Here is an 11012-nt window from a genome sequence, read left to right on the forward strand (position 1 = left end):
TTTTTAATCGAAATATATAATTACAAAACACTGTATACATTTCGAAATTCTATATTCACGGCGTAAAAACAATCGGGAAAATACCTAAAATTTGATATATATTGATATCCGTGGGCAAATGCTCGACATCAGCAGTAGCCCGTATGTTTAACTTTTCTAAGAAGGTATGAGTTCCTAGAAGTATCATAAATTTACGCCAGCCTTTGTTTGCGTGATTTTTATGTGGAAAAGTTTCTATTTATATTTCATAATTTATTAGTTTTTCATTTTCGGATACTTTTATTTTGGGTTTCGGTATCAGTGCAACTTAACAGGAAAGAGGCTCGTGGAAAATAGTTAAACACTGAAAACATAAATTAGTCAATTTGACCAATTTAATTGGTCATTTTGACTGTCCTCTAGATGACAATGCACTTTAATCATTTTGACTATGCTGTTTGTCGTTTGACTAGATGGGTAGTCACATTTGACTGAGTAGGGTGGTAATTATGACTATGTTTGGAAGTCAAAATGACCATATGTTATACTCGTTATGACAAATTGGATTGTTCAATTGACTATGCACATTTGTCAGTTTGACAATTGATTGCAGTCCATATGACTTATTGAAATAGTCGAAAGTGACCATGTTGTTTAGTCAACATGATTACTGTGAATAGTCACGACTGTTAGACTGTTATTTTAATTTGTGTTGTGTTTTTTGATCCACCAATTTACTTTATGTGTGTTTCTATCCGTTTTGTACTTTTATGTTTCATTCTTCTGTTATTCTATTTTTTGTTGTTTCTCTTCCATAGGATTGACAAATACATCATCTGGAATATAATATCATTAAAAATACCACAACAGCAAAACTATATATATATAAACATCGAAACCGTATAGGACCACAAAGTGCTCAATGTTCAAAACCTTCCTATATCTTTATGACTTTCATGTGTTACCATTACTCAGTGACATATATTAAAGTCTAAAAATCAAATAAAGAAAATATATTTATTATAAACTCATTGTTAATTTGAAGTGTTTATTTCAGATATTTTTTCGGTATCAACTGTGTCAGTGTAATAATCTCTCTGGTCAAAAATCTCTCAGCTGTGTTCATACAAATAGCAATGTCTTTATTTGCTGAAAAATATAATTATATCATTTTAGAAGCTAAAATATAACAATAAACAAGTATATCAGTCATGTTAAAAGTTAAAAGAAAAAACAAATTTTAAAATCTTTGATCTAGTGATTTTGTCACTCATTTTATACCATTATTTTGTAATGTAAGTTCCGGGATCTTGACAGCCACCCATCTTATACCATAACATTGTAATGTAAGCACCAGGATCTTGACAGCCACCCATCTTATACCACAACATTGTAATGTAAGCACCGGGATCTTGACAGCCACCCATCTTATACCACAACATTGTGATATAAGCACCAGGATCTTGACAGCCACCCATCTTATAACACAACATTGTAATGTAAGCACCAGGATCTTGACAGCCACCCATCTTATACCACACCATTGCAATGTTAGCACCAGGATCTTGACAGCCACCCATGTTATATCACAGCATTTAATGTAAGCACCAGGATCTTGACAGCTACCCTGAGGGTTTTTTTTTTAATTCATTGTTGTGAATATCGATTGCAGTGTTTATTTTTAACAGTTTTTGATCAGGTGAAAAATAGATATCGCTAAATACTCTTTTCAATCGAAAATACGTTGTATGTGTATCAAAATTGATATCCCGTATACATATCTCCCTCTGTTTTGTATTGTCATTAATTTACGTCAACATGTGCCGATATATTACATTCATTACACTTTTTCTAAAATTTAATTTTTGTAAGTTAGAATTAAAACAAATGTACATGATACTTACTTTAAACAATTGGTTTAATTGACAAAATAGCAGTTTCGTGCCTCCTGGTTTGTTTACATCTACACGATCTAGGGAACAAAGGGAACGCGAAAGAGTGCGCGTGAAAACCGATACTCTACACCACGTGGAGCTGTGACCATCTTACATAGTCAATTGACTATGCAGGTAGTCATAATGACTTGATGGGTAGTCATATATGCTGTTGACTACCTTTCAGCTAATATTTGACTAACTGAATAGTCATAGTGACTAATTTAAATTTTCAGTGAACGCTATGACATAATTGATTACATATAAACAAAAAATAACACTGAGTTACCTCGCAAAAAAATCAAACAACATTTGGAGGAGCACTTTCTTAGCCCCCCCAACCGCCAAATTTCTATCATTATTTTTGTGATCTATTCTCTAATCAATTCAACATCCTTTAAAACAGGAATGCTATATATTGATTTCAAACTATTTTGAGCATTTTCTACAAAGATATGAGTCCTGAAAGTTTGACCCCATTTATCTCAATTGAAGTGTTGCAAAACTTTTGTTTAAGTAGTATATATGTAACACTAATACCGTGTTCACACTATAAAATCTGCACCGGGTCGAACCCGGGTTAATTAACCCGAATTAACTACCCCAGTTCACACTAGATAAAAAATTAACAAAAATAGAAATGTAAGCGCCAAAATTGTAACCCGCATCTATTCACTGTACATATTTTCATTTTCTTTTTCATTATAGATGCATTTTTTCGAATTCTGATTTTTTTTAACGTACTTCGTCACTTTATCCAAATTGCACACATTTCGCCCACAAAAAAGCGACGGAAATCTTATAGGTTTTATCATTTGTCATTATGCAGGTTTTTCAACATAGATAAAAACACTTATATCCTTCTTGCTGCCGCTAATTTAATATGGGTTATATAATTCGTGAGTAAGTAAATACGGTAACTGGAAGTCTGTCAAAATATGACGTCATTCGATATATGAAGTCACGTAATAGTTACGTCACATGGAAGACTTATTTAAGCAAACGTCATATGTCACTATAGCAACAACCTCACATTAACTTCACTTTGCGTTCACATTTAGAAGTGAAGTAGTTAACCCGGGTTCGCCCCACATTAACTCCACCTCAAATGAGGGGTAATTTTAATCCGGGTTCGCCCCGGGTTAAGGCGTTCACACTACCTAAATTTAACCTGGATTAACTAATTCGGGTCGAACCCGGTTTAAAAAGGCATAGTGTGAACGGGGTATTAGAAACTAATCACCCATAACGTGTTCGATTCCCCCCAAACGTGTCCATATGACGTCACGAAACTGCAAAACATGTATAGTTGCTAAAGGGCGACCAATCGTGTCCAATACAATTTTAATGCTCTCTCGTCCGACGGGAAAACCAGCATGTCATTAGTCTCATCAACGTTAAAACAAATTCTGTGGTGTGTTTCATGATTTGTCTTTATTATTTCTATTAATTATTATAGTTTGGTCAAGAATTTTCTGTGTCCAACATAAAGGCTTTCACTTCGTCTATACACATGTCTTGATTCCTTGTCAAAAAATACAATAGTATGTAGAACACACCGCGACATCGCGGGTCCATGACTGAATTAAAGTACATATGTCTTATTTTAAGCCTTGACTTTTAGTATTCATATTGTCATCTGAAAAAGACATACTGATTGTAAGGTGCACAGTTTTCTCTGCTTTCAAAATCTTTCTGTTTGAACCCGTCATGGTTTTCTTATAGTCCAGCCCTGGCCTCGGTGACTTTATTTTCATTTTTTTTTATTTTTTTGTTGTCACTGAGTCCAGCTCGCCTTCCATTTTTCACACTTGAGCGCTGTGGCATTGTCCCAATCGTCCCCGGGTAATCTACCCGGGAGCTTGCACCATTGAAGGTAATGGAGGGCGAGCTGGACTCAATGACAACAAAAAAATTTTAAAAAATGAAAATAAGTCACCGAGGCCAGGGCTGGACTAGGTTTTCTTACTACAATAAATATACTATAAACTAAATTTAATTTTTTGACCTATTAACCAAAATTAATAGTGGTATTGAGGTGCAAGAAAACAGACTTGTTAAAAAGTGTATACTATAGTGTTACATAGATACAAAACAACCATACTGGAAGAATTCCATGTTCTCTTGATAGAGGAGGGATTTACAGAATGTATAACAGGTAACTACTACCGGAAATGACATGTGACATGTACTATTGGTATCGGTATCGCATTCAACCCGAAACTTTTTTTAATTATCGGTGATATTAATTATGTGGAAAACAAATGGGCTAGGAATGGTGTATTTTTTAAACAACTGACCATTGTCCTATATAAGGTATATAAAGTTAAATTCTTTTTTACGTCATGCCGTCTTACGACTTGGACATCGTTGTTTTAGTAATAAAGGTATATATGTTTTAACATTCTTCGTTACTCCTTTTAAAAATGTAATGGTTTTGCTGTTATAAGCCAGAAATCACTGGTTCTTATGATTGTGTTAATACTACTTATCTGGCTCCTAAGTAACCTTGCAGGAAATTCATATGTAGAACAAGAAGGAAGAGAACCTTCGCGAGGCCCAAAAAAAATATATGTCTGTTAACGGTTACCCGACCAACTCTACTTTTGAGCGCCGACCTTAAGTCATTTTATTTCCGTTGTAAAGTGAAAAATAAACTGAACAATGCTGAACTTGTGTCAAAAGCGAAGTTAGTGTTGCAAATAATATAAATCAATTGCCTGATACATCCCAATGTTCACAATCGTGAATATGACAGCTGTTTTAAGGAAACTCGTGCGATGAAATAAACGCTTTGCCGCCATTTTGTTCCAACCAATTACCAAGGGAAATAATCCAATCATTAAAAATACGGGTAAACTCGGCCCATGATCAACTCGGACCACGACAAGACGAAACGGCATGACTCAAAATCATGTCACAAAAAATAAAATAAAAAATAAAATAAAATGGAAATACCGACCTACCTACCCTATTTTTTTTTAAAGTATGTAACCTTAAACAGACATATATTTTTTTTGGCCTTATACATACGGAGAATCGGCGTGTTCCAAAGAGTTATAAATAGCCAGTTCAAAGTTAGATTGAACTTGGTACGTAGAAAAATTATTCCCTTCGCAATATTTCAAAAAAAATTTATACAAAAATGTTAGCCTGCTGTCCTTATCGCTGGCGAAGGGCCTCGGGGGCCAAGTGGTCTAAGTAGTCAAACAACTGTATCACTAGCCTGTCATTTCTGAGGTTGTGAGTTCGAATCCTGCATGTGGCAGGTGAGTTCGACTCCAATCTTAATTGACTAGCTATAGGATTGTCAGTTTTCCTGCATAAGGTTGTTTGTTCTCTCCGGGCACCCCGGCTTTCTCCACCAATAAACACTGACCGACACGAAATGACCAATTGTGCTCAGAAAGTGGCGTTAAACACCAATCAATCAATTACCGCTGATTGTATTACATAAGAAATGATAATGTATCTTATGGCAAGACAGTCTTTATTTCAGTTTCTTTCATTATTACAACTTTCCAGAACGTTTTTCTCGGGAACTTATACTCAGTAGCTTCTATTCCTAATGATCAGGAAAATAAGCTGTAAATATTTCGTGACCCCGAAAAAATAAACTTTTTTGATATATTTCCTGCAATCGGCAAACCTCGACAGATTCCGCAAAACCTCTACCGATGTGTGCCGAAGGAATAAACACTGTCATCTTATAAACAGAAAGAAGGATAACTGTGATTTAGAATAAATTTCTCTCATAGAATCTTCGAGAACAAGATTTTCCACGCGCTGGATTTTATCTCTATATATGGAAAAATAATTCGTAGCCCTTCATTCTAAATGATTGATTTTTCGTCTAAACTTATAACACTTCCAAGATCTGTCACATGTCCCTTCATTCAACCAAAAAACTCATGACTTATTTATGTGATATAATTTGCTTTGAACTAGCTTTTAGTAATTGCAAGTACTCTTTGATCGGTACTTGTTTTGTTTTTTGGTGTTTTGATGTGTTGATCTGATGAGTCAAACCGTTTTCAACTGATTTTTACAATCTAATCTTTTGTTGTGCTCTAATTCACTTTTGTCCCAGATGAAGGGAGCTAGGGTTGATCGCTCGTAAACATGTTTCTGCTATTTGTACTTGTCCCATGTCAGGAGCCTTTAATCCAGTGGTCGTAGTTGGTCGCAAGTTATCGTATATTTGCTTACGTTAATTGCTTTGTACTTAAATCAGGCCATTGTTTTTCTCGTTTAAATTGTATTACATTTTGTCATATTGGAACCCGTTTTGAAGCTGTATGTAATGGGTTTCGCTCATCGTTAAAGGCCGTACGGTGACATATATTATAATTGCTTACATCTACATCACGTGGTCTCTGTTGGATATACATTAACATTGTCTCATTAACATCACACCACATCTTCTCACCTTTTTAAAATATCGGTTGTATGAAAATTGGCGGGGTTTTTCCTGCAAAACAAATTTTTAAAATTCCTGTCAGGTCCAAAAATTTCAAAGATACTTTTAAAGCAAAATATAAAGTAAAAAAAAAGATATTTAAATAGAAGAAGAAAATAATTGGTAGTTTTTTTTTAAACAGTCGGCAACACTTAGAACAGGAGGCATCAATATTGTTATTCTGTTGTTGATTGTACATGTACTTTTTGTTTATAAAATTGTATTAGTTGTGAGTGTATGTATATGAAATTTAATCCTTTATTAACCGCTATTTGGTCGTAATTAAAGTTGTAAATTCTTCAAATACTGTAAACCAACTTATTTTCACGGATACTTTATTTCGAAATTAGCCCTTTCTAGCCCATTTCGCGGCGATTTAATTTCGCGATTCTTAAATTTACTTGATGTAGTTAAATATGGAAAAAATCAAATCTTTACATATTCTCGACGATTTATAATCGCGTTATTTTTCTACTCGCGAAAGTCGCAAAAATAAATCGCTCGCCAAAAATTAGTTGGTTTTATACTTTATTCTATATTTTGCATAGTGCAGCATCTATTATATATATGTGTTAAAACATATATATGTAACTTAAAATCGTAGTTATAGTTCATACTATACGTTTAGATAAATTTTAAGTTTTTATGGACTCGATCTGTTTAGTTTATTGTGTTGTTGGGTTGCCGCTTCATGTAAAAATGTACGTATACTTCACATATTCCTATATTCATAATATATGAGCGTCGGTCCAAATTCTACATTTACCAAATGTTAGGGGAGAGTGCACGACGGCTACATTCCGCACAAATCCATTCCTGCTCTAATCAACGTATACGAAATATTAAAAACTTCGTTCAAGCTTATTTCGCGAACTATTCTCAGATAATGAAAATCCAATCTGTAATCTGTAAACGAATTTCTGCCATTCTGTAGTATATCGATACACAATATCGATATACTACATGACTGTCATCACTTGTTAGGGAGCTATCATTTGATTTTTATGGGGGGGGGGGGGGGGGGGGGGGGGGGGCTAGGATGAGATTTGAAAAAAAGGCAGGACAGGAGTTTTGAGTAAAAGAAAAGGCAGAATGACAATTTATGTAAAAAAAGTCAGGATAAACTAATAAAAAAAAAAGGCAGGACCGAATAGAGTGAAAAAATAAAAAGGCAGGACAGAGATTACAACTAAAAAAAAATGCAGGACAAAATTTTTCATCCTAGCCCCCCCATAAAAATCAATATATAAGGACTTATTAGCATTTAGAAATTAGATTTTTTACTGCCTAAGTAATTATGAACTCGTTTTCATACTCCAATGATATTGCTACAATATGCATTTTACAAATATGTTAATGTATGTAAAATATCTTTTTGGTTAGGCCTTGGCTTATTTCTGCTTGTCTGAATCTATGTGTAAAATTGGCCATCCCCGTTTTCCGATATTTTGAATTACTAGTATAGCGTCTATAGATATAGGAAGATGTGGCATGAGTGCCAATGAGACAACTCTCCATCCAAGTAACAATTTATAAAAGTAAACCATTATAGGTCAAGGTACGGCCTTCAACACGGAGCATTGGTTCACACCGAACAGCAAGCTCTAAAGGGCCCCAAAAATTACTAGTGTAAAACCATTCAAACGGGAAAACCAACGGTCTAATCTATATAAAAACGAGAAACGAGAAACACGTATGAACTACATAAAGAGACGACAACTACTGTACATCAGATTCCTGACTTAGGACAGGTGCAAACATTTGCAGCGGGATTAAACGTTTTAATGGTACCAAACCTTCTCCCTTTTCTGAAACAATAGTATAACATCACAACATAGAAAGACACACTATAAAATATCAATTGGAAGGCTTAACTCAATCAAAAAACGTAAATTAACACACAATGAACGAATAAATTTGATATGTGATACCTGAATGCTATACATGTATATACGTGATGATATTAATAACCTAATAAAAATTTTTTTCTTTTCAATTAAAATCTTTGTAAAACTAATGCATTTTGTTTGCAGTAGGCAATACAAAAATTTTATAATGCAAAATTTATTTTTGAAGTTTGGACCCCTCGTGCAAATTGGTTAAATGAAATTCCAAAAATATCAATACTGATGCACATGTCTTACAGACTAATGTCAAATGAACATCAGAGAATGGTCTTTGGTAGATTTTTTAATACTGTGATTTTCGAATTCATGTGGCCCAAAATGTGGTCATGTGGCCCAAAATGTAGTCATGTGGCTATATCATACCTCTTCTTTTGAATTCATTCAGAAGCCATGAAGAAATGTGTGAAAAAAATATCAAAATCATTCAACATGTTATTAAAAAAATTAAATTATAACATATCATTTTCATATTATCGACTATTGACGCCGGGGTATATAACTTTTCTACAGGTTATCTAATCTGTGGTAGGACATTCTGGTACTTGGTCAGGTGAGAGCAACTAAAAGACGTAATCAAAATTAAACTTGGAATAGGTTCAATTTGGGGAAAAAAATCAACTGTTTTCCGATGTATAGAAAACATAAAACAATTATTTTTTCCCCAAAAATTGCACCGGGATTAATAGCTTGATTTTGCTTCTTTTAGTTGCTCTTACCTGACTGCGTAACAGAATGTCCTACCACACAATAGGTTACCTGTCGAAAAATTATATACTCCGGAGTCAAAAGTCGGTAATATGAAAAAAAAGTCTATTGACAAACACCAATTATGTTTCTGAAAGATCCAAATAACACTTATCCCTGTGATCCCGATGACTTATTATGAAGTATGATCATGTCTAGTATCATAGAAATATGACGAAAGTATTTGTCAGTTGACGGACGGACGGACGGACAAGATGATTGCAAAACAATCCCTCTTTATGAGTTTGGATGTACTTAAATGTCAACTATTAAATGAATCATTGAAAAACAGCCAACAATGTTATTGTAGAAATTGAATCCCTTATCAATTTGACATTGATTTCGCTAGTTTAGAATTAATTCTAGGAAAAACCATATGGAGTATACCGGTATGTCTTCTTTCGAACTTTAGGCCTGGTTTTGCTTTATTTGTTATTCAGGTTGTCTATAGATGAGGGTCTGGATGGGGTAAACTGAATAGATAATAATGGACAATTATATATGTCAGAATGAATGGCAAAAAAAAAAGAATAAAGAAAATTAAGGCAAGGAAAAAAAGAATAGAGAATAATGGGCAAAAAATATACAGAAAAATGACCTAGAAAATTAAAGAATATACAGATATGAAGGATCCCCAATCCAGACCTTCATAGATTTTGTAAAATGATGCCATTCAGATAAAACAAAATCGTGACTATTAGAAGAATACATTTGCACTGTCATTTTTCACCTTAGAATCTTAGATATATTTAATAATATTAAATGATATTTTACATTTTATACTGCAAGTGATACAATACCGAAATCAATAATGATCTAGCGGGATTAACACATGAATGTTCATCCTTTTGAAAAATGTTGAATAATTTCGTGTTTATATCGTGTATTTATAGCAATCTGCCATGTTACCTTTAGAAATCCATGTTACTAATTATTAAATAATTAATTACAATTACCAATCAATTCTTATCTTAATCATCTGTTTTGAAATCTATTCAAAGCTAGCAGAGCTATTGTTTACAAATCATAAAGCATCAACAGTGTTTTTTTTTTATATATTATGTATTGTTGATTTTACGCAGTTTTAACTTCGAATAACAAGAAAATACAATACGTCATGATTAATATTTCAAAAAAAAGTTTGAATGAGGAGATTTTCGGTTAGCACTTATGCTAACATGAATATCACCGATACTGTATTTTTTTTAAAAATTTATTGTCAATACAAAATAATGAATCATTCGGAACTCCAATGTCCTTCTACCCACAGGCATAGTATGTTTAAGGATGTTCGCTCCTCTTGATTTTGAATGTTTACCAGATATTCAGAATCCTCTGGTTTTATACGTGTAGTGCCATTAAAAAATTTTGCCCGCAAACCCCTACTTTTCTTCTCATATTTTTATTACATATAGTTTGAAAAGCTATATTTGAAAATCTTATAAAATCCTTGTTATTTTTTCATAGTTTTAGAAAGAAAAAGGTGCCAATGTTAAATGTATGATAAATCTAGAGAGAATCACTTCCCGCCAAATTTTCAATGACTTATATCTGGAAAACAAGCACACGGATCCTTCATTTTTTTCTGCTTTTTTAGTAAATTTATTTATTCATATACTTTCAATTTAAAACAGTCTTTTAAAAAGCTTGTTATTTTGCAACAGAGTAGCGAACATCCTTAAGCCATAGTTGAAACAACTTTTCGGAATGTTTCGTTTTCAATGCTCTTTAATCTCGTTTTTTATTTGGCCTTCCAACTATTTTCATTTGAGCGTCACCGATGATTCGCGTATAAAACTATAGGTGAAACGTACCTTTGGCATACAAAACTAGCAGCCAAAAACATTTAAAGAGTCTTACTGTATACAAGAAAGCAACAAATCTATGCAAGAAAAAAACAATAACAAGGCTTTAAGTTGTTTTAAAATATATTATTAATGAAAAATTTCGACTTATATTTCGATGTTACCGTCAAATTTTTTTTACAAC

This window comes from Mytilus californianus, unplaced genomic scaffold (assembly GCF_021869535.1).
Source record: "Mytilus californianus isolate M0D057914Y unplaced genomic scaffold, xbMytCali1.0.p SCAF_10, whole genome shotgun sequence".
Taxonomy (NCBI): domain Eukaryota; kingdom Metazoa; phylum Mollusca; class Bivalvia; order Mytilida; family Mytilidae; genus Mytilus; species Mytilus californianus.